The sequence below is a fragment of the Rhinatrema bivittatum genome, chromosome 7 (genome assembly GCF_901001135.1).
Source record: "Rhinatrema bivittatum chromosome 7, aRhiBiv1.1, whole genome shotgun sequence".
NCBI classification, from domain to species: Eukaryota; Metazoa; Chordata; class Amphibia; order Gymnophiona; family Rhinatrematidae; genus Rhinatrema; species Rhinatrema bivittatum.
The window spans coordinates 185,210,802-185,234,312 of NC_042621.1; the positions used below are offsets into that span (position 1 = coordinate 185,210,802).

Consider the following 23,511-nt stretch of genomic DNA (forward strand, 5'->3'; position numbering starts at 1 on the left):
ATTTGTACACAGGGAGCCCAACTTTCAAAACTGTCCATGGAACACAGTTTGCATGCATAAGTGAATGAATGGAGATTTATGCAAGTGTCTTATAAACTATGTAGTAGGTGCCACATAGTTTATAAGACTATAAGGGTAGGCTTTTTTAAGGGTAGGCTATAATAAAGCCTACCCTTAAAAAAGCAGACCTGGATCCATCTGAACCGGCTAATTATCGACCAGTATCAAACCTCCCGTTATTATCAAAAATACTAGAAAAGGTCATAAACAAACAACTAACTGACTATCTAGAGGAAAATCATTTACTCTTCCCGTCGCAATATGGATTTAGGAAGAACCATAGCACTGAAACACTACTAGTGTCCCTTTCAGACTCCATACTAAAATCCCTTGATACTGGTAACTCTTATATTCTGGCCCTTCTGGATATCTCCTCAGCATTTGACACGGTGAACCACAATACACTCCTCTCTCTCCTTTCACAAATTGGCATCACCAGCACTGCCTTATCCTGGATACAATCATTTCTGAAAGATAGGACTTACAGTGTCAAAGTGGGACACCATACGCCAAAACCTAGAAATCTGTCACAAGGTGTCCCTCAAGGATCCTCACTTTCCTCAACTCTTTTCAATGTATATCTATCTCCACTCTGTAATCTACTGAAGAAATTGGATCTCCGGCATTTCATATACGCCGACGACGTCCAGATCATTATTCCAATCAAGGATTCACTTGCTAAGGCCATGGAAACCTGGGAATCAGCACTTACTGAAATAAAAAATCTACTCATGGAAAACTTTCTTGCAATCAACACCAACAAGACTGAACTACTCATTATAACACCACACAAGAACACCTCAACTAACACGCAACATGATCCCTCCTCAACAACAGACCATACCAAGCTAAAGCAGGTCCGCAGCCTTGGGGTTATTATTGATAATCACCTTACTTTGAACAATTTCATCTCAACCACAATCAAGAGTAGCTTCTTCAAGTTACATACTTTGAAAAGAATTAAACCGTTATTACATCCTCAGGACTTCCGGACGGTGTTACAAGCCACAATTCTACCAAAGATTGACTATTGTAATGCACTACTACTGGGTCTCCCTAAAAGCACAATTCAACCTCTTCAGATGTTGCAGAATGCCGCTGCTCGTTTAATTACTAATACTCGACGGCATGAACATATTACTCCAGCACTCATGTTCCTACATTGGCTACCCGTATCCTTCAGAATTACTTTTAAAGTTCTCTCACTCATCCACAAATCAATTCACAACCAAGAGATGCAATGGTTCTCTGATCAGCTCATTTTTCGCACCTCCAACAGACCAATTAGAAATATTCACCAAGCGAAATTAGCTGTCCATCCACTAAAACACATCAAACACGTTTCCACCATAGACCGATCATTTTCCATAGCGGGTATCAAAATCTGGAACAACATGCCGTTGGACCTGCGTCTTGAATCCTGTCACAAAACCTTCAAACAAAACCTTAAAACATGGCTGTTTGAACAAGCATTCACTCTATGAATCTCATCTAACCTAAAAATTCAGCTATCCCTTATTATTCCTCACTGGCTCCAAGTTCTTTTCCTCGCATTTTGTATTTACATTCTGCTATTCCATACCCCCCCACTGTTACTCAATTTAGGCTATTGTATACAATGTGACATTGGTCTCGCTGCTGACAGTTAATTTGCTCCTGCGAATACATGGTTATTTATATTTTATTGTTTGATATTTAATGATGTATGCATATTATCTTTAAAAACCTTGTTTCTGTAAAGCCTGTTGCTGTCAAATATTTTACTGTTTTTTTTTTAAACTGTTACATGTAAAGCCTGTTGCTAATTTATTGTTTCACTGTAAACCGAGGTGATGTATGTCTATACGTACCACGGTATAAAAGAATCTATAAATAAATAAATAAATAAAATAAAATATCATGTATGTCTGCCTTAAAAGTATGCATGAATGTAAGCACGTATATTTGCAATGCCAGAAAACACATATGCTTTATATGGAGAATATAAAAATTGGCTAAAGTAACACAAAATCACAAAATACAAATAAATACTCTACAAAAGGGTAACTGTACAAAAATCAATTTCAAAACAATTAATTTAAAAAAGTATAAACATCAACAATTTTTAATTGAGGTATCCAATTACATAAATCAAGTTTACTAATTTTTCAAAACATATAAAAAATATTCAAAACAAATTTCCAAAAATGTTTTCATAATATGGGGTAGATTTTAAGAGGCGCGCGAACAGCCTACTTTTGCTTGCGCATCAGACTCAAGCAAAGTACGCTGGATTTTAGTAGATACGCGCGGAGCCGCGCGTATCCACTAAAATCCGGGATCGGCGCGCGCAAGGCTATCGATTTTGTATAGCCTGCGCGCGCCGAGCCGCGCTGCCTCCCCCCGTTCCCTCCAAGGCCGCTCCGAAATCGGAGCGGCCTCGGTGGGAACTTTCCTTTGCCCTCCCCTCACCTTACCCTCCCTTCCCCTACCTAACCCACCCACCCGGCCCTGTCTACACCCCCCCCTTACCGTTGTCGGGGGATTTACGCCTCCCGGAGGGAGACGTAAATCCCCGCGCGCCAGCGGGCCTGCTGCGCGCCGGGCCGCGACCTGGGGGCGGGTACGGAGGGCGCGGCCACGCCCCGGGCCGTAGCCACGCCCCGTACCCGCCCCCAAAACGCGGCCGACACGCCCCCGAAACGCCGCGTCGACCGGGCCCGCCCCCCGACACGCCCCCGACACGCCCCCCTCCGAAAACCCCGGGACGTACGCGAGTCCCGGGGCTCTGCGCGCGCCGGGAGGCCTATGTAAAATAGGCTTCCCGGCGCGCAGGGCCCTGCTCGCCTAAATCCGCCCGGTTTTGGGCGGATTTAGGCGAGCAGGGCTCTGAAAATCTACCCCTATATGCATACATAAATGATCAATTTCAAAACAAAGAACATATGTAATAAACAAATCATATATAAAATACAAAAACACTAAACCCCAATCATACCCACCCAAATAATAAATCATAAAGAAAACAAAATTATATAAATACCAAATATATCTATCTTCCTAATAGTACAAAATTAACCCACCCAAATTTTCAAAATATATCAATGCTGCAGTATTGTTCTCAAAATCTGGCAATACACAGTATCACATAAAACCTCTGATGTTACAATATCACATACAAAACTTTCAGAAGATATAAACTCATATCAATACTGCAGTATCATTTTCAAAATCTGTTGTAGATAGTGTCACACAAAGCTTCCAATATTATTTATCTCATATAAAACTCTCAGCATAAAACCTTAACAATGTACTAAATTGACTCAGCAAGCACCATGTCCCATATCATTCTCAAAATTATTGGTTTTGAATATTTTTGTATTGTTTATATGTTATAAAAATTTATAAACTTAATTTTTTGTTTTATTGGTATGTATTTGGATAGATCTACCTATTTTATAAACATATTTGCATGTAAAAATATGTAGCGTATCCACCTAACAACTTGATTTAAATGCAGGGACAAGTATTTTATAAAGTGTAAGTGCATACACTATTCTGAAAATACTTGCATGCATACTTGGAATCACCTTTTGCTAATACCTCCACCAGTTCATCCAGTTCTTCTCCAGTTCACTTAGACCTCTAGCACAGGGGTGTCCAACTCAGGTCCTCAAGAGCCACCAACAGGCCAGGTTTTCAGGATATTCACAATGAATATGCATGAGATAAATTTGCATACAGTGGAGGCAGTGCATGCAAATCTATCTCAGGCATATTTATTGTGGATATCCTGAAAACCTGGCCTTTTGGTGGTTCTTGAGGACCTGAGTTGGCCACTGTTGGTCTAGCACTTCACCTTGACTCTCCACCAGTTCACCCAGACCTCGCATCTAAAAACTGAGGACAAAAGACTAGCATCAAAAAATACCAAGGTGGAAACCAAAACAAATTACCATCTATAGTAGCTTAAGAAGGTGTCAGCAAGCCTGACGTTGTGTGACTTTTTCACAAGACACCAACCGGTCTTTTCAATCATTCACCTTCTTTAAATTTTAATGTTTTCTCAAAAAAAATGTTTTTTTGTTAATATTTTTGCTTTTTCTTTAAAATTAGTCCTCCATTTATGAAAGTAGACTCTTAACAAATTTCACTTTTCTATATAGTAGCCTAACACGGCCAGTGTTTCACTGTTAAGCTTCTTCGGGGGCGTGTATAGAACATATAGATAAGAGTCTTTATCCCGTTCAAAAGGACGTAACGTCTCAACTGTTGTAACCGGAACAAGGAGGAGGAAAGACCGGTTGTTGTCTTGTGAAAAAGTCACACAACGTCAGGCTTGCTGACACCTTCTTAAGCTACTATAGATGGTAATTTGTTTTGGTTTCCACCTTGGTATTTTTTGATTCTGGTTGCGGTGGTTAACTGGTGACTCCTTTTTGATAAGAGACAAAAGACTAGCCCAATGTCAATTGTGCAAGTCTATTAGCAGGTATAACAATGTTCAGAAAAGTTCAGGAATGTATGCACTTATTCCTCTTACAAAATAGCAACTTGTGTGTGTACTTCTGAACTCCATCCTAGAATGCCCCAGAGCACCCCCTTTTTTTCCCTCCGTAAAGTATACATGCCATACTGCAAATACACACACACTCTCGAGGTTTATAAAATAAAATAGCATATAGGCTAGTATATGATACTCACATGCATATATGCTATTTTTATACACAAACCCCCTTAGAAAATTCACTCCATGGTGAACAGCATTCATTGCAGTGTAAGAATTATTGGTAAATTAACATAAAATTAATTGCTGGTTTCATCCATTATATAGTGGTGTTTACCATATCAACGAAAAAAACAAAAACAAACCAAATCAAACCAAAACTGAACAAGGAAATTATTAATAATTAAAATATCAAATGCAATTTCTAATAGTTGACACTCCAATTTCATAGTAACAAAACATAGATGCTGATGTATATACTACCTTTTTTTTTTTTTTAGAAAAGGGCTTCAAATGAAAAATGCACAGAAAATGTCAAAAGTTTGGAGTTTTGTGCATTTTTTTTTCACTCAAAGGGGGTTCATTTGCTAAACATTCTTCCCATAGACACAGAATAGGAGAAAAGCCTTAGTAAATCCAGCCCAAAGTAACTTTTGAAAAAAATGTCTGCAGGCTTTGGCCTTCACAAATACTAAAATGACACACATAGTACCACATCTAGTGGGGCAGCATCGGGAGCAAGAAGAGGCCCGTGTTGCCGCCAGTGGACCCGATTCCAATAGCAGCGGAAGATTTTTGATTTTTCTGCCACCGGTAGATTGGGTCCACCGGTGGCAGAAAAAGCAGGAAGTAGTTTTGTACCAAGGGGGGGGGGGGGGGGGCAGGGGAGCATGCAACTTTGATCGGTGCATCCATGGTGCAGCTCATCCCACCATGGCCCGAAGAAAAATTCACACCCAGGTGCTGCTCCTCCTTCCTGCCTGTGCAGCCCCGGAAGAAAAACATTACCAGAGCCGTGCGGGCAGGAAGGAGGAGGAGCATCAGAGAAGCAGTAGCGTTTGTAGCAGGACTACCATGGATCCCACCTCGCAATGACTCGAGAAGATCAGAGCCGCTGAGGAACCCATCTCATGGTGACCTGAGAAGAGGAGGTCAAGAGGTGAGGCCCTGTAGAGTGTGTGTATATGTGTGTTTGTGTGAGACAGCATATGAGTCAGAACCTATGTGTTTGAGAGACAGCATGTGAGAGCGAGCGTCTGTGTGTATTAATGTAGTAGAGTGAGCATTTGAGAGAGCCTGTGTGTGTGAGACAGCATGTGAGTGTGAGAGCCTGTGCCTGTGTGTGTATGTGTGAAAAGACTGACAAGAGGAGTAGATTTGTACAATGCAGCTAGAACTGCAGTGTACAAATCAACTCCTTTTCATCACTTATAAGGGCTATAATTCTTTACTGATATCAATTTTACTATAAATACTTCTGAATGTGTCTGTAACAACACCCCCCACCCCAACCCACCTCCCGAAAACCCCACCCCGATTGAAACTGCCCCTCTACAATGGTACCTATATATAGAGCATATCAGAGTGACCCCCATACAGAGGTGTGATCTCTCTTTCTCTCTCTCTCTATCTCTCCCCCCATGAGGAACAGTAGTATAGTTACACAGGCAACATTGCCTTTGCAAAATTTGTGGTTACACACATCAGTCTGGGGTATGCCCTTTTCTGCCTCCTGAATGCACATTCATGCATGTACACACAGCCACACGCCCTTTCCTGCTTCTTAAAATTCATGCTCATATATGGCTGTTTTTGCGCATGCAATGCTTTTAAAATCTACCTCTAAGGGTTTTTTCCCCATAGATACAAAATAGGAGAAAAGCCTCAATGAATCTGGCCCATAGTTTGCTAGGTTCACACTTTTGCTTACTATTATTATTAATGAGATCCTGCAATTCAATAGCATGCAAAACAGTTCATTAATTAAGAATTTTGTGCAGTCACATAAAAATTATTTTTGTTTTTATAAAAAAGATAGCTACACCTCAATGGGTTGTAGTTTTCTTTTCTTCTTTTTGTTTGAGGCTCTTGTTCCTAATTTTCTCAAAAAAAATTTGCTAAGCAGCACGTTTGCCTCAATAGCAAAGTTTTGAAGTAATGGGCCACTAACCCATGGGAACCCCAGGGGTTATTACATTGGCCTCATAATACCATAGTAGATGAAGACAGATACATGTAAATTGATCCATTCAGTTTACCCAGTTGACTGTAGAATAGAGACTACAATTGGACTAGGAAACCATTCTGTTTTTTCACTTAGGGAAGCAGTACCTAGATATTATGCTTTCGACACATTCAGGGGATAGTCTTAGGAAAACATGTCTCAAAGACTGCTGTCTTATACCCATCCTGTGCATAAAAGATTTCAGTTTCCAGTACTATCAGTAGGGCACTTGTCATCAAGATTAAATCAATAAGAAATTAAAACAATCCATAAAAGAGATGCCCCGTTTGTTGCTATATAAATTGAAAAGCAGAAGGTACTTAGGAGCCTCTCATCCCAGACTATATTTGCTTCATGACAAGTTTTGATTTCACCAGCTCAGAGGCTCGCCTAAGATTTTCTTTCCAGTCGTCTGCTTATTTATAGACACTTTGGATAAGCATAAGCTAAATCATCAGGCTGGGTTCTCAAATCCCTTAGGAAAACGTAGTATTATTTTTCTAAAACATGGTGATGATTTTTGCAACTGGGAATATGAAACTCAACTCCTTATGATAGCATTGCCAAGATTTCATTTCACAACAATGCTTGATACCCTTGTACCAGTAGTTTTCCTACATCTTTAAAATTAATACATTTAATACATATTAGTTTTTAATGTCATTATTTTAAACTATTGTATCATTCTTCTGATGCATTAATATGTAATGTAATATCAACTTAGACCCACATTTTTAAATAGTTCCCTAAATCTGAAATAGTCTACAGCATTTTGAAAGACCATTAAATGTAAAAATAATTAATAAGTGTAACATAGGACTGGTTTAAATTACCTATACTGGAACTTGGCGGCAAAAATGACACATACGGCAAATATTAAATCATATTTGGAAATATTTTCAGAAAAGTAAAAGAACTAGTGTTGGATGCCACCATTTTAGTAAGTACAGAGCATAAAATCTAAACTTGTATAACATCAGAGGTTTCTTTGAAAGATTCTTTAGGTACCTATAGCAACAACAGAGTATTTATTGTAGCATGTGCTTTTCCAGTTTTTGTATTTTCAATTTTAATTTCATCTCTCCACTTTACCTTCAGGATGCCAGATTTATCTCCAGGAGAATATCAATATGAGGCTATCTTCACTTAAACCAGGAACATGTCCCCACTTTCCTGCCGAGTGATCACTAGAGCAAAACAAGTACTCTCTGTTATTCCGGACATGATGCCATCCAGTTCAGTATAATCCTACCGACTAGAAAGAGGAAGAAAACAAGCCAAACCTCTTAGCTCTTACAGACCTGCCAAACCAGGTGAAATGAAGGGAGGAAGGAATCCGAAGTTAGTAAAAAGTACTTAAATAGATATCAGGCACGGAAAGGAATCAGACAGAGTTCACCATAGGGAACAAGCAAAACATGCGTATTGGAATAACCAGTTGGTGTCAGATAACAGGCTGATGAAACAAACAGACTCATCAGCTGTTTTATATTTGGATTGCTGGGGAGCTGCCCTACAGTCATTTTGTCTGATGTGGCTGCTACGGGCTAGGTTTGAAAAACTAGGAAATTGTGCCATTATGGTAATGCAGGCACGAAAGAAAACAATTATTAGAGTCAGAATTAAAAATAGTGAAAAAAAGAAATTGCAGCGCAGCACAGGAATAGCACATGATTCTCCTGCTGAGGCTTGCCTGCATAAATAGCAAGTTTCATCAGAAACACTGCATCAATGTGTCACAGAATGAGACAGGATCCATTACTCAAGCAGCTCTTTCAAAACAAGCGATCTCCAGTTAGCAAGGCTGGGTAGCAATAGGCAGGATAGTAAAGAGCTAGAACAGACAGTGCAGGTTAGATTGGCAGGAGTAAATAGGAAAGGTATAGATCAGGGCTTCCCAAACCTGTCCTTGGGACCCCACAGGCAATCGAGTTTTCAGTAGGGATGTGCAGCAGGGACGGATTCGTCCCATTCGGGATTCGGATTCGTAGGGGCCCAAATCTGTTGCATCCATTCTCGGGGGCCCCCAATCCGTTCATATGTCAAAAATGCATTCGTTCCCCCCAAAAAACCCCACCCCAACCCTTTAAAGTTATTTATCTACAACCCCCCCACCCTCCTGACCCCCCCCCCCCCCAAGACTTGCCAAAAGTCCCTGTGGTTCAGTGGGTTTCCTGGAGCGATCTCCTGCACTCGGGCTGTGGGCTGCCGGTATTCAAAATGGCACCGATAGCCCCTGTGACATAGTAAGGGCAAAGGCTATCGGCGCCATTTTGAATACTGGCAGCCGACGACCCGCGTGCAGGACATCTCTCCAGGACCCCTGCTGGACCACCAGGGACTTTTGGCAAGTCTTGGGGGGACTCCTGACCTGGTGGTCCAGAGGGGATCCTGGAGCGATGTCCTGCATGTGGGTCGTCGGCTGCCAGTATTCAAAATGGCACCAATAGCCTTTGCCCTTACTATGTCACAGGGGCTATTGGTGCCATTGGTCAGTTGCTCCTACCATGTCACAGGGGCCGACCAATGGCACCGGTAGCCCCTGTGACATAGTAAGGGCAAAGGCTATCGGCGCCATTTTGAATACTGGCAGCCGACGACCAGCGTGCAGGAGATCGCTCCAGGACCCCTGCTGGACCACCAGGGACTTTTGGCACGTGGGTCGTCGGCTGCCAGTATTCAAAATGGCACCAATAACCTTTGCCCTTACTATATCACAGGAGCTACCGGTGTCATTGGTCGGCCCCTGTGACATGGTAGGAGCAACCGACCAATGGCACATGGTCAGGAGTCCCCCGCCAAGACTTGCCAAAAGTCCATGGTGGTCCAGCGGGGGTCCTGGAGCGATCTCCTGCACTCGGGTCGTCGGCTGCCGGTATTCAAAATGGCACCGATAGCCTTTGTCACAGGGGCTATCGGTCCATTTTGAATACCGGCAGCCGACAGAGCACGTGCAGGAGATTGCTCCAGGATAAATAAATAATATAATAATAATAAATAAATAAATAAATAAATAAATAAATAAATCTGAATTCGGCCCGCGGCTGTCGGGCCGAAAACCGGATGCTCAATTTTGCCGGCGTCCGGTTTCTGAGCCTGTGGCTGTCAGCGGGCTCGAGAACCGACGCTGGCAAAATTGAGCGTCGGCTGTCAAACCTGCTGACAGCTGCCGCTCCTGTCAAAAAGGAGGCGCTAGGGGCGCGCTAGTGTCCCTAGTGCCTCTTTTTCCCCGTTTCTACCGCGCCACCTAATTTGAATACTGCATCGCGCGCACCGGGAGAGCAGGCGTTCGTTCACTCTCCCGCGGACTTTACTGAATCAGCCTGAATGTGGGTTTGAAAGGAAAAAATGTTCATGTATGCACGGGTGATTTTTGTATTACATAGAGAAGAGAGAGGAACAGGAGGTGAGAAATAAGTGTTGTACCAACAGCTATTGAGGGGGATATTCATATTTTGTGTTTCTGTTCAACATTATGATTATAATAGCTGCATGGTTACTCAGATCTATACAGCTCAGAAGAGAAAGAGAGGAGAAGAAGAATGCAGAGGAGGAGGTACCCCTTACACAGAGTTTACAGGACTTGGACACATTTTCTGGATCTGTCATAGAAGGAAGTAATGTGCAGGTTCCGATTTAACAGGGAAACCATACTGTACCTATGCCAACTGTTAGGCCAGAACTGCACCCTACCACCCAAAGGAGCCTTGCCTTGCCAGTACATGTCAAGGTCACTACCACCCTGGCCTTTTTTGCTACCAGCACCTTCCAAACTCCTCTAGGGATCACATGTGGAATCACTCAGTCTGCCACCTCTAGATGTACAGAGCAGGTCCTGGCTGCCTTTCTCAGGAAAATACAATACTTTATATCCTTCCCTTGTAGAAGACATGAACAATGCCAAATAATGACTAATTTCTATCAAATTGCACACTTCCCCTCAGTCTTGGGTGCTATTGATTGCACTTATGTGCCCATAAGGGCACCAGGAGGAGATGAGGCCACCTGCCACCAACCACAAATACAAGGGATTCCACTCCCTAAACATGCAAGCGGTCTTCAACGCCAAGGGCATCATCATGAATGTGGGGTCCCACTTTCCAGGATCCATTCACAATGCCTACATTCTTACACAATCAAGAATGCATGACCACTTCCAGCAAGGACCCATCACTGGGGGATGGCTTCTAGGTAGGAAGACACCCACCACTTCTAACACATACCCATTTCCCTTCTTATTTTTCTCACCCTTATATATAGGGTGCCACTGCAGGGCACCTCTAAACTAGCCCTGGGAGCTGTGCCACTATGAAACCCAGAAGATATATGTAACCCTGATTTTCTGTGCTTCTCCTTCTATAGGTGACAGAGGCTATCCACTGGCTCATGATCCCCATTGCCACCCCTGGAACTGCAGCTGAGTGTCACTACAACAGGGCACACCATAAGACCAGGGCGTCATAGAGAGAACCTCTGGCTTACTTAAAACATGCGTCCACTGTCTGGAAAGATCTGGAGGATGCCTTCTTTACAGCCCCCCCTAAAGTGTGTGAGATCTTTCTAGCCTGCTGTATGCTACATAACCTTGCACTAAACAGACACATGCCTTCTCTGGAGGAGGCGAGAATGAGGAGGAGGAAGAGCATCTGACTCAGGAAGAATTGCAGGAGATACATCGCTTGAGTCAAAGGCAGGCTATACAAGAAAGGAGCACTCTCATTGAAAGACATTTCAGAAGGTGATAGTGCATTTACTTACAAAAAAGTGCAGCAAAATAAAGGATATGAAAGTAAAGCATCACTTCCTTGGCTGGCCTCTTTTTCTGGCTTCAGGAAGGTTAGGCTGCCCCAGCCTGGAGCTCCTGCACAGTGGACTCCTGCCACTGCTCACACTACCCTCAGAAGGAAAGGAGGTTGTGGCTGTTCAGGTTCATGGCTGCAGAAAGGTACAGCCGGAGGCAGCAGTGGCTGTGGTGTTGTTGGTGGCAGAAGCATGACAGGTGGTGCAGGCAGGGGTAGTGGTGCCATTCACAGATAGCCTGGTGCAGGCTGAGGTGCAGGTGGCTGGGGCACAGCGGGATCTTCAGCATGGGCAGGTACCATCCATGGGAATGGTGGCCCATAAGGTGGATGGTACTGCATCCAGGCACCATGAAAGGCCATGGAGCCACTGGTGGCTGCGGCTGCAAGGAGGGGGGGGGGGAGGGGGCATCCACTGCAGCATCTCCCTCCACACTGCAGTTTGCTCATCTTTTGCCCAGCACAGGTCCTGTATTGCCTGCTGAATCCCCTGCCCTTCCTCCCTGATGGTATCATGGAGGGCACCTGCTTCATGCCTCACCACATCATGGAGGCCTGAGATAGCATCCAAGAGGCTGCTGTATTAACAGCCTCTCAGCCTGACTGGCAACAATTTCAGGTTTGGACTGGTCCGACGCACTGCTGTCCTGCGGGTGGTCCTGTATCAGATCAGCCAGTGTGTCCTCCGGCTCCTCTTCCTCCTGCTGCTGCTGCTGCTCCTCTTCCTCCTCAGGCTGTTTTAGCTCCTCATGGGCTCCCTTTCCCTCCTCATCTGAGCTGTCAGGGATTACCTGCAGATGCTGGTACTGCCTTTGGGCCTGTGTAGGTGCAGGTCCTGGATGCTCATCATCTGGCTCCTCTAGAAAAAGAAATAGGTAAATGTCAAACACTAACATTCAGTGTTTTCTGTACTTTGGTTCATAAGCCCTGCATGATTAGGCCTAATTACTCGTCCTTAGGAGCAGAGCTATAAATGGCCATAGCATTCAATATTGCCCCACCCTAATTTATACTCCAGGTGGGAGTCCCTGAGGCAGAAGGCGGGCTTAATCCAGGCTGCAGAGGGCTTGGATATTATGAATGTCTAAGGAGACAGAGCACTTTAAGTGTGCGCTACATATTTGGGTCACAGTCTACCACTGACACAAAGACAAGGCCCTGTATTTTATTTATTTATTTATTTAACACTTTTCTATACCGACCTTCATGGTTTAGGACCATATCAGATCGGTTTACATCGAAAGGGGGAAACTGTAACAAACCATTGGTAAAAAAAAACAGGAAGGACAAAGTTACATTCAACATGGGTAGTAAACTTGGAAGCCAAGACTGCTAGAAAGAAAGGTCTAAGGAACATAGAGATTAGGATAATAAAAACATTTAAAGAGACTGAGTAGGCTCTTAATCAATCAGAGCTTGAAGTTGGTATGGAGATCCATAGTTCAAACAGGGTATTGAAACAGAGTAATGAAAGGGGGGAGAAGCACAGAAAGTCACAAAAATACCCCTAATGTAATTTCCACTGCTGGGACACAAGACATAGTCAAGATGGACTTTTGGAGTCACTGTGTGTGACAGTTACTGTGGTGAGGGATGCATTCACTGTTAGCTGATCTCACCCCACACCATGGAGGCTAAGCATTTGCACAGCCTCTGCCTTGAAGAACACATGGCTAGGAGATAGAAAACCATTACATCCTAACTTGTTTACATCTTGGGGCCCTGCTTGTACCTGCACACACATTTTACACACTCATGCTTTAAACACACATCCTGTTTTTGCAGGCTCCTTTGTAAGGATGCCTTTTCCCTTAAGCTGTAGGAAAGCACAGAAAAAACACACACTAGATGTTACCTCTGCCATTGTTATAGAAGGTTTTCATTGTGCCCACATATATTTGCTATCCCTTGGAAAACTTTGATAGGGAAACTGGCAGAGGAGATAGCCCCCAACAAAGAACATCCCTTATGCTCTTTAATATACAGGTTAGGCAAGAACACATTAAATATTAGAGATGTGAATCAGAACTGGAATCGGTTTGGATTCCGGCTCCGATTCACATCGTGTTTTTTTTTTTTCGTCTGGCCCGATCGCAGTTTTGTTTATCGGCTGCGCCAGAACCGATAAACAAAAAACCCACCCCGACCCTTTAAAACTAATCCCTTAGCTTCCCCCACCCTCTCGACCCCCCCCCCCAAAAAAAAAAACAAAACATTTTACAGGTACCTGGTGGTCCAGTGGGGGTCCCGGGAGCGATCTCCCGCTCTTGGGCCATTGGCTGCCACTAATAAAAATGGCGCCGATGGCCTTTGCCCTTACCAGGTCACATGGTAGGAGCATGGAATTTCGCTGAAATTGCCTAATTCATGATAAACGAATGCACATCTCTATGCAGGCCCACTCAGGTGATGTCAATCTCCTATGGGAAAAAATGAGTAAACTGAACTCAGAAAATGATGCCATTATGAACTAAGGGCAAAAGCCACCTCATTTGCATATTTCATAGACACTTTTTCTTCCCAGCCCCAAATGATTCAAGGGAGAAAATTTCAGCTTTCACATACAAAGAAAAAACTGTTATTACAGTTAATAAACTGCCAGGACCTTAGTTTGCTGCAGAGCATGAGAAACTGCTGGCATATAAAGTCAGTATCTAATTCAAATTTTAATTTTGGGCTTGTATATTGCATTTCTGATCCATCAAGGTCCATCCAATGCAGTTTACAATAATAAAAAAAATACATTGTCAAAATACATAATAAAATACATAATACATAATCAAATACACATAATCAAACACATAATAAAATGCTCCTAAAATGCATAATCAAGTAAATATATAATATAATCAAATACATCCTAAAAACGTCAGAAATATATAAAATGTAATAAACTATATATAATTGTTGCAGCCGCAGACGGCTGCGACCACTCTGCCTCACCTCTCTTCTATCCTTTTCCTCCTCCCTGGGAAGGATGGCTGCCTCTGGGGTTGATTGCCGAAACCCTCAGCATCTCCGACACAGCATGGGTGTCCCCGTCCGCCATACGTCTTCCAGAGGCCTCCTAGGCTCGCGTGCATGCCACCTACGCTTTTGAATACGTCATGGCGGGAACCTCGGGGGCGTCCTCATCACATGACGTCAGTACCTCCGCTCCGCTATAGCCCAACGAGTTAGCAAGGACTTCAGTTTTACTACTCTGACCGCTTCTAAGCTGCTCGCTTGGATTCCTCTCCACCCTCCGGGGTAACTCGGTCCAACAGAAGCTCTGGGTACCTGCTCCTTGGGGGCCTCTCGCTTCTATCTGCACTTCGAGGTTCAAATACCTAACATTGGACACCCGCTCCTCGGGGGTCCTATCTACTTTCTTCCAGGATCCTTCGGTGCTCTAGGTACTTGCTCCTCGAGGGCCTATCCTGCCATGGTATCCTGCACCTCGGACCTTGGGTCTCTCTCTCCATTCTTCTACCAAGGAAGTTATCAACACTGCCACTCTGTGAGTATCGCTACGCTCCAGCTCTCCTTATTCCACCCTTCAGGTTCGGCTTATCCCGCGCTGCGGAACACTACCCAACCTTGCTACATCCGGGTAAGACCATCATCTACAGAGACTGTCTGAGCTCACTGTGATGTCGCTGGCCTACAGTATTATCCCATCCTTGAAGCAAGATTCTACTACATCAGCAGTACAATAAAGCTTTCTTTCCTCAGTGTCTGCTTACTAGAGTCTAGCCTATCGCTGTGGTTCCCCACGGGGCCCCTCCCTGTGGGAGGAGTCATCACCACTTCGACCAAGTGTCCACAATATGCCATAAACCCAACAATAATCAAACCCCTGCCTATACAACAGACTGGCCATGCCCCCTCTCTCACCAAGAGACTGAGCAGTCATTATCTCGTTAACCATTCAACTAATTAACTAATTTCTCTCTTTCGTCCCCTCCCTTCGTAAAAGTCTCAAAAACCATATAAAACATATATTAATACCAGTATGCCCAATTTCCTTGGATCTGGGAATGATCTAGTCTCTCCCCCCCCACACACACACACTTGTGCAGGCTCCTTTGGTCTTTGAGTGCTTTGCATTGGTGCCTCTACCAGGGGAAGAAGGCGTTAGTGGTTGGGATTTCCCTCTCGTCACCCCAGGAAAATAAAAGAAAAACAAAAAAGAGATGGTATAGTAAATAGGGCTGGGAGTATTACCAGTATGTTCAAGTTTTATTAGTTTACATGAATACATACATTTCTGCAAGATATTAACCAACACATGTAGCTACTTGGGGGTATCAGCCCCACAGAGTACTACCATACAGAAAAGAAAGAACACCTTGTGCTCCATTTGATCCAATATTGTTATCCTTCCTCTTTTTCCCTTCCTACTTTATCCCAAGCCTCACCCACGTGAAGAAATGCAACTGGGATGGTTGGTATTGCAAGTCATAAATAGGGGATATCTATTGCATCCATTCTGCTTCTGCCATGTCCTTTGCTCTATCACTGCTTTCCTCTTGGGTCCGCACACCCTTGGAGACGAAACTTGCTCCTCAATTTCACTGCTGGGATCTGTGCCCTCCTGGGAGACCCAACTCTGCCTCCTGAGCTGCCACTGTGGTCTGCACCCTCTTGGGGAACCCAAGTCCACCTCCCCATCAGCTTCTGGAGTCTGCACCCTCCTGGCAGATACAATTCTACTTCCTGATCAGCTGCTGGGGTCCGTACCCTCTTGGGAGATCCGACTCCATCTTCTGATCAGGTGCTAGGGTTCATGCCATCCTGGAGGACCCAACTCCACTTCCTAATGAGCCTCTGGTACCCACATCCTCCTGAGTAACTTGACTCTACCTCTCAATCAACTGCATGGGTCCACATGGACCTGGGGGATCCAGCTCTATTTCTGCAAGCAAACAGCCTATAGCTTTCTTTCTCAGTGGGATGGATTTCTGTGGCTAGGGTTCATAGCTCAGCTAGGCTTATGATTTGCCGATTGCTCAATGATTGCTGCTCAGCAAAGTCCATTAGGAATGTGAATCGGGTGCCCAATTGTTCCCGCTTTCGGGTTCGTCTGGCCGCGAGAAAATCTCGTTTTCCCGTGGATCCCCATTTTCTTTTTAGTGAAAAATCGTTTTTCAGGTTAGTGCACGCTAGCGGGAGTTATCGCGCGCTAACAAAAAATAGAAAAAAGTAACAAAAAATAACAAAAATAAACGGTTTTTTGTTAGTGCGCGCTAACATGAGTTAGCGCGCAGTCACTCCCGTTAGTGCGCACTAACCCGAAAAACGATTTTTACAAAGATTTGGGGGGAAAAGTGATCATTGCTTTTTTTACCCGATATATTAACGAATTTAGAAATATTGTACGATATTTCAATTCGTTAGAAAAACGATTCACATCCCTAAAGTCCATGACCATTTACTTTTACTCAGCTGTGGAGGAGAGTTCCCTCCTCTCAATTACAAGGCTGAGATAGAAACAGGATTATAAGAAAAGAAAGCAGTCAGACAAGCCTGCCCTGCCTAGTTTCTCTTTCTTCTGGTCTGTAAAGGGATCTTTTGACACTCTTTTACTGTCATGCGCCCTACCTGCGATCTTCCCGCCCGCGGGACCGCTCACCTTCGGGGTCACCCAGCTGGTTCCGGTCCTGTCTCCCTCGCGGCTCTCGCAAGCCCGGCTAGGCCCCGGCATCCTGCAGCGGAGGTCGCCGGGCCTTCACTCGCACGCCAGGCCTCACGCCGGGCCTCGGCGTCTCAACAGCCAGCCACGTCCCTACGTGCGCGCATGCGGATCAGCCACCCTGATATGGGTTCGAGGGCGGGTCCTAGTTCCACAGCGCACCCTGATTGAAGGGATGTTAAAAGGAAGTTCCTGGCCTCACTTCCTTGCCTTGGCAATCGGGTCGGTTTGTTCCTGAGATTGCCCTTGCTCGTGTTCCTGCTTGCTTGTTCCTAGTCTCATTCCAGGATCCTTCTGTTCCAGTTCCGTTCCTGCTTGTACCTGCTTCCTTGCCTGCTTGTTCCGGTCTTCGTTGTTCGTCTTCCCAGTCTTACCTCGGACTGCCTTTCTGGTAAAGACCTCAGCTTGTTCCTAATTCGTCTGCCTGCCTGCTGCCTGTCTACAACCTCAGCCTGTTCTTGACCTTGCTGACCTCTGGATCTTGACCCTTGCTTCGTTGACCACTCCACGGACTGATTCCTGGACTTTGACCTTGCCCGTCTGACCTTGCTTGATTCTGGCTCTGTCCCTAGCCTTGTCATCGCCAACGCTCTTCTGGTTAGCCTATCTCCAACCTGTTCCTAGCCTCGAACCCAAAAGCGCTCTTCCTGCCTCTGTGGGCACGCAGGACTCTGTCACTTCCAGGAGACCCTGCGAGGCCCACATAAGTCCCAGTGGCCCGGGTCCCTATGGGCTCCTCCCGGGGGGGACCGCGGGCTTCCAGTGGTGAAGATCAACACTGCCTCTGTCTCCTCTCGTGCTCTGCCCTCTGTGGTTGGTCTCCGCACTGCCACAGGCCAGGGGTCCACCCCCGAGCGCAACATTTACATTCAGGATGAGGTGTAATCTAGTTGCTAACATTGACTTTCAAAACATTTCCATCACAAATTCCTCTTTTAGTCAAGGTTCTGCAGTCTAGTACTTTGCTATTATTGGTTTGTGATGTGATATTTGACTCATCAGTAATAGTCAGGGGTTGTCATATGCAAATCCCCAACCTGAAACTGTGACTCCTATCTTTATAAAAGGGGCTGATCACCTTCACAGTAGGGGTTTGATAACATTTTTAGCCTTGCTGTGGCAGCTTATGTACACTGCTTCTTCCTGTTGTTAGCCATTTCAATGGTAGCATGGCTTCCATTCCCCTCCCGGGAGGGGGGTTTCACATAACCCATTACAGCAGTACTGATAACACAGCAAAACTCTATAGATTTTGAAAAGTTCTCCTGATGGGTCTGCTTGAAGGGGCACGCTCAAAGAGGCGAACGTTTTTGGTTTGCCCTTCACTAGGGTTACCAACTTTTTCATGACTGGACACTTGAGGACTGGGAGGAGGAGGTGCCCCATTCCTTTCCAATATTAGCATATATTTGTCTCCTGCTCCTGTCTCCTCTTTTCCCTCCATTCCTTGTACCTCAACTGTCTCTCTTTCCCCTCCTGTGCGCTCCCTTGTCTCTTTTCCTGTCTCCTTCATGCCCTGTGCCCCTCTCTCTCCCTTCATCTTCTGTGCCCTCCTCTCTGTTCATCCTTACCCCCTGTGCCCCTAGACTCTTCCTCCAACCTCTCCTGTGCCCTATTGACTCCTTTCTCCATCCCCTGTGCCAGTCCCTCCAGCCCTGTGCCCTCCTCTATCTCTCTCCCTCCTTCATTCTCTGTCCCCCCTCTCTCCCCTTCCTTACATGCGGCACCTCTGGTTCTCTCATCCAGTCCGTGCACCTCCCTCGATATCCTCTCAACTCCAGTCTGTACCTCCCCCCTCCAACTCCCTTCTCCATGCCCTGCATCCTCTTATTTTTCTCTCCCATCCTGTCTTTTTTTTGCCTTCTCTGTGCCTCTTTCCTTCCTCTGAGGCATTCCTGAGATATGCAGGAAGTGCTGCTAGAGCAGCGGAGAGGAGGGGAGACTGAGCTGTGTTTCCCTCCCCACTCCCCACAGCCTCCAATCACAGCACGGGGAGAGGAGACAGAGCAGGGCTGCAGCTCCACTCTCATGCTGTTCGTTCTGTCTTAGTCCCCTCCCTCGCTTGTAAACAGGAAGTGGTGCAGAGCTGTAGGGGAAAGGAGCTGTCTGAGGCAGGAAACAGATTTTTATTCTCCGGTCAGTACTTCACCAGTGGGCAGGTAAAAACATCCAGGAAAATAGGTTAGAGACAGAAATAGGACCGCCCGCTGTTCCTTGCTCCAGCAAGAATGAGCTTTGCGCAGATATACAGATTATCTTTCTTGTTTACGTTGTATGCATCCTGCCTTTCTATTCTTTCTTCAGGTTCATTATTGTAACTGTAACCCTCTGTATCTGAGAATGGCTCCCCACTTTTTTTTTTTTTTCTTTGAAACCCCAGAGTATGCAGCAGCCTCTCCAAATGCCCAGTGTGTTCAGTGTGGCAAACTAGGGCATACCATCAGGGGATGCATGCATGCTCTCTCTAGGGTTTGCTTGGGAGGTAAAGAGATGTCCGTTTTTGGAAGTATACTTTCCTGCTTTGCAGCAGCTGCTTTCTGTGTTGTCTGTGCTGCATCCTGAGTGAGTGTTCCTTTTTTTTTTTTTTTTTTTCTCACCCAGACATGCTCATGTTCTCCAACTGGCAGCAGCAGCATAAAGAGAATGAGACAGCAGCTCCTTGGAGGTGGGGCAGCTGCTGCATAATCCCCTTCCTCGGGACATGGCCACCCTCTACTCTTTCTCTTGCTGGAGTGTGAGTGCACGTTCTGGTAGTGTAGGCATGAGAATGAGTGTGAAGGTGATGTATGAATGGGGGGGGGGTACTCCTGTGGTTAATGAAGGGCAGGGACTATCAAAGCTGCTTTTCAACAGACATGTGTGGAGGCACTTGCAGTGATCACAGATACTGTCTCTTTTAAAGTGCCAAGAAAAGCTCCCAAAAGGGACTTTTTCCCCGTAACCCTTTTCTGACACTTTTTCAATTACATTCCAATGAGAAATGACAAGAGTTTGAAGGAAATATTAAGTGGCATGGGTTGACTCCCATGATTTTCCATGGGAGGAAGAGAAAAAGAAATAATTTTCCCCTCCTACAAGAAAGAATGTTAGGGTATGTGAGCAAAAGGAAGGCCATCCAGGCCTAGCCCTTTTGTGAACAGGAGTACATCTCTTCAGGATAGAGGACTTGGGAGAATATATAAAAGCTGAATAGCACCATTAGGGGTGCGATCACATGCTAAGTGGAGCCCTGTATTGGAGAGCACTGTAGTATTTGCCTCTTGTGCACTTTGATTTTTCAGATCTTTCTAAAACCTTTATTTCCAAACTGCATGCATAACGTTGTGAATATCCCCTCTTACAATAGTTGATATTTCAGAAAACTCTAAATTTGTCTGCTATTTGCCAAGTGGAAGGCCAAACCTTTGGGGCTGAATTGAGCACTCAAGTTCTTAGATGATAAGTAGATGGTATAAGATTTAATGGTATTTCTATATCGGTAAGGGTCAAATAAGTGAGGATTAGGTAGACTAAACTCTCCATTTGTTTGTCATAAAAATGAGAAAAGTATGTGCAGTAATTTGAAAGTTTGAGGAGAAGAATATTATTTATTTTTAACATTATGAAAATATTAAGTTTCCACTCAGAGTACCAGCAGTACCCATATTGTTAGTGATGCTAAAATGTGTTATAACAATGAAATAAAAGATTCTGGGCTCTGTCTTCATTCAGTGCTTATGACTGAAATAATTCCTTGTAACTAAAAAAAAAAATGCCTACGAATGAAATCATCAGAGAGAGAAATAAGAAACAGACAAATTCATATTTTAAAACATTATCCTAAAGGGCACTTTCTTGCTTTTAGGGAAACACAATTATCTTAAATAAAGAGTGCCACACCCATTGAATTTCAATTACTCTTATTTCTTCTCTTCTGGTAGCTTTCAGGGGCTGGCATATGTGCTATAAAATGTATTCAGCTATTAGGCTTGTGACTTATAATAAAACAAAAGAGTGTGTTGATGAAAATATGTTTGTGAAAAGGCCTAACAGAAGAACACATGAATAGCCATGAGGGTACTGGTTACCTCTTTAAAAGAGACCCACAAACCAATTAAATGAACCTCTGGGTTACCTACAGACTTTTTAGATTGGTTTGAAAAGGCTCTTAAAGGAGGCAATATGCTAATCAGCAGTATTTACCATGGATTCGTGGCTGTTTTGCATGGAACTTTGCTCCACACAGGTAAGTGCATCAGCCGCTTAAAGATAGACCAATAAATGTCAAAATCTCTGAGATATCTGAAGAATGGCAAGTCTCCTGTTTGCAAATGCAGATGTTTCCTCTGGCAGACACCACACATTCTTTTTCTAGCACCTTACAATGTATGAAGGCCTGGGAAAAGGGGAATTGGATTTAGACAGCAACCAACGGGGGCCCCAATTTTTTTACAGTTTGGGAAACTGATAAGCAAGGGAGTTACCTGAACAGAGCAGCAGTTACTACCCTTAATAGAAGGCATGGATTACTACTCTCAATAATAATAAGCCTTGATGCTTTTGATGCAAGTGCAACATTGCTCGCTGCTTCAAGGGAGGGGGGTTGGGGGTGGAGGGAGAGAGGAATTTGGATTCAGAGACAACCAACATGAGCCATGACTTTTTTACACTCTGGGGTACTGATGCGCAGACATTAAGGAAACAAAAACCACAGGACTGCTTCTACAGCCAAGTCCATAAGCAAAGCACATGAAGCAGCATTGACTGATACATAGGGGTAACCTGCACGGCGCGGCAGATACTACCATGGGACGCTTGCTGGGCAGACTGGCTGGACCATCGGTCCTTTTCTGCCATCATTTCTATGTTTCTTTTCTATGAAATGACTTATTGGTTCAGGGATCTCCTTGGGCTGTTCGGGAATTAGTGCTGCTCAAGTAGAGCTTGGCACCACAGAGAAAGGGTCAAGCAAAAGAGAATTGGTATAAAGGTTTTATATTGACCTACTGAAGAAATTTCATTCAAGGAGAAAAGCAGGAGGAATTTAATAACATCTTGGAGGCTGTGCATGAAGATTCCTGAATGGGAGCTGGATGGGATAAAAGTTAAGGAAGAGATCTTTATATAGGAGCATTAACAATACTGAGCAAAACAGATGCACACATGCACAATTGTGCTGTTTCTGAGTCAACAAAATATGGGAAAACAACATAATCTCCCTAACTCAGTTATTTTTTTGATGACCCCTTTTCTAAGAGTCAAAATAGTATATCAAGTGTGTAATTAGATATTAGAAACCTAATAGCATTTCATAAAATTCAGTTTTTTTGTGGAAAAACAGGAGAAGAAATTAGAAGAGATTTAAAAAGCATAGCAATGTAGTCATGTAAGTATACCAGTTTAATAAAATGATGTAACAGCTCAACACACAGTTAAAGATAATTGGGTAAAACAGATGTTTGGTTTGCTAAACGCGAAACGCAGAAGGGCTGACTTATTAAATGTTTGTAGCAGCGTGTTCCCCTTTGAGAATAACTGTGGGAATTTACCATTGCTATAAATCTGGTACAAGTTTTGCACCAGAGAAAAAGTGGTGCAAACCCGTAAGAAACGAGTCCTTAAGTAGTCAACCTGACTAAGGGCCTTATTTTCCAAGGCTATCGCAGGTAGCGCACACCTGCGCTACCCTCACTGGGGCGGAGTCGGCCCCGGAAGAGGAGGCATCACCAAGGCCGACTCTGCGCCGCCGCCGCGGACAGCGAAAACGTAAGGGCCTTTTCGCTGCCTATTTTGCGCCCAATAACTCCACCTTCTATGGTGGAGTTATTGGGCGCGATGCCGGCAGCGATCACATTGCGGAGGAGCGATCGCTGCCGGCTAGCGCAGGACCGGCCCCCCACCCCTCATTACCGCAGTTTTCTAAAGTACCGCAGGCCTGCGGTACTTTAGAAAATGAGGCCCTAAGCCTCTACCCATGGGCATTAGAAAAGCATCTGCTTGACTGAGTTCTTGTGCGTTTTGAATCTGGAGCTGCTCTGCTTCATGGACCAAATATTTGACACTATATCATTTTGCAGTCGCATATTTTAATTCTTCCTGCACCACTATTAAAAATATTTTCCCACAGACATTCTAGGGCTGATGCAATACTGTACGCTCAGCCTCGTGCACAGCTTAACGTGCGGCTGGATGTGCTAAAATAATTCCTGATGCAATAAGAGGATTAGTGCGTCCAAAAACGCATGTAGCACCTAATAGCATCACATGTAAATGCCATGTAGATGAGGCT

The 23,511-nt window shown here is 44.4% G+C and overlaps 1 protein-coding gene across 2 annotated transcripts in view; it reads right to left on the minus strand.

Moving 5' to 3' along the window:
• C7H10orf71 (chromosome 7 C10orf71 homolog) overlaps positions 1–8,187 on the minus strand; it is a 44,799-nt gene extending 36,612 nt beyond the window's left edge. Inside the window, exons 1-2 of one of the 2 annotated variants that reach the window (XM_029609620.1) lie at positions 8,054–8,187; positions 7,863–7,957 (exon numbers count right to left, since the gene is read on the minus strand). The gene's annotated coding sequence lies outside the window, so the exon portion shown is untranslated. The remainder of the gene's footprint in view (positions 1–7,862; positions 7,958–8,053) is intronic. The other variant, XM_029609621.1, reaches the window with a different exon arrangement.
• Positions 8,188–23,511: the final 15,324 nt, after the last annotated feature.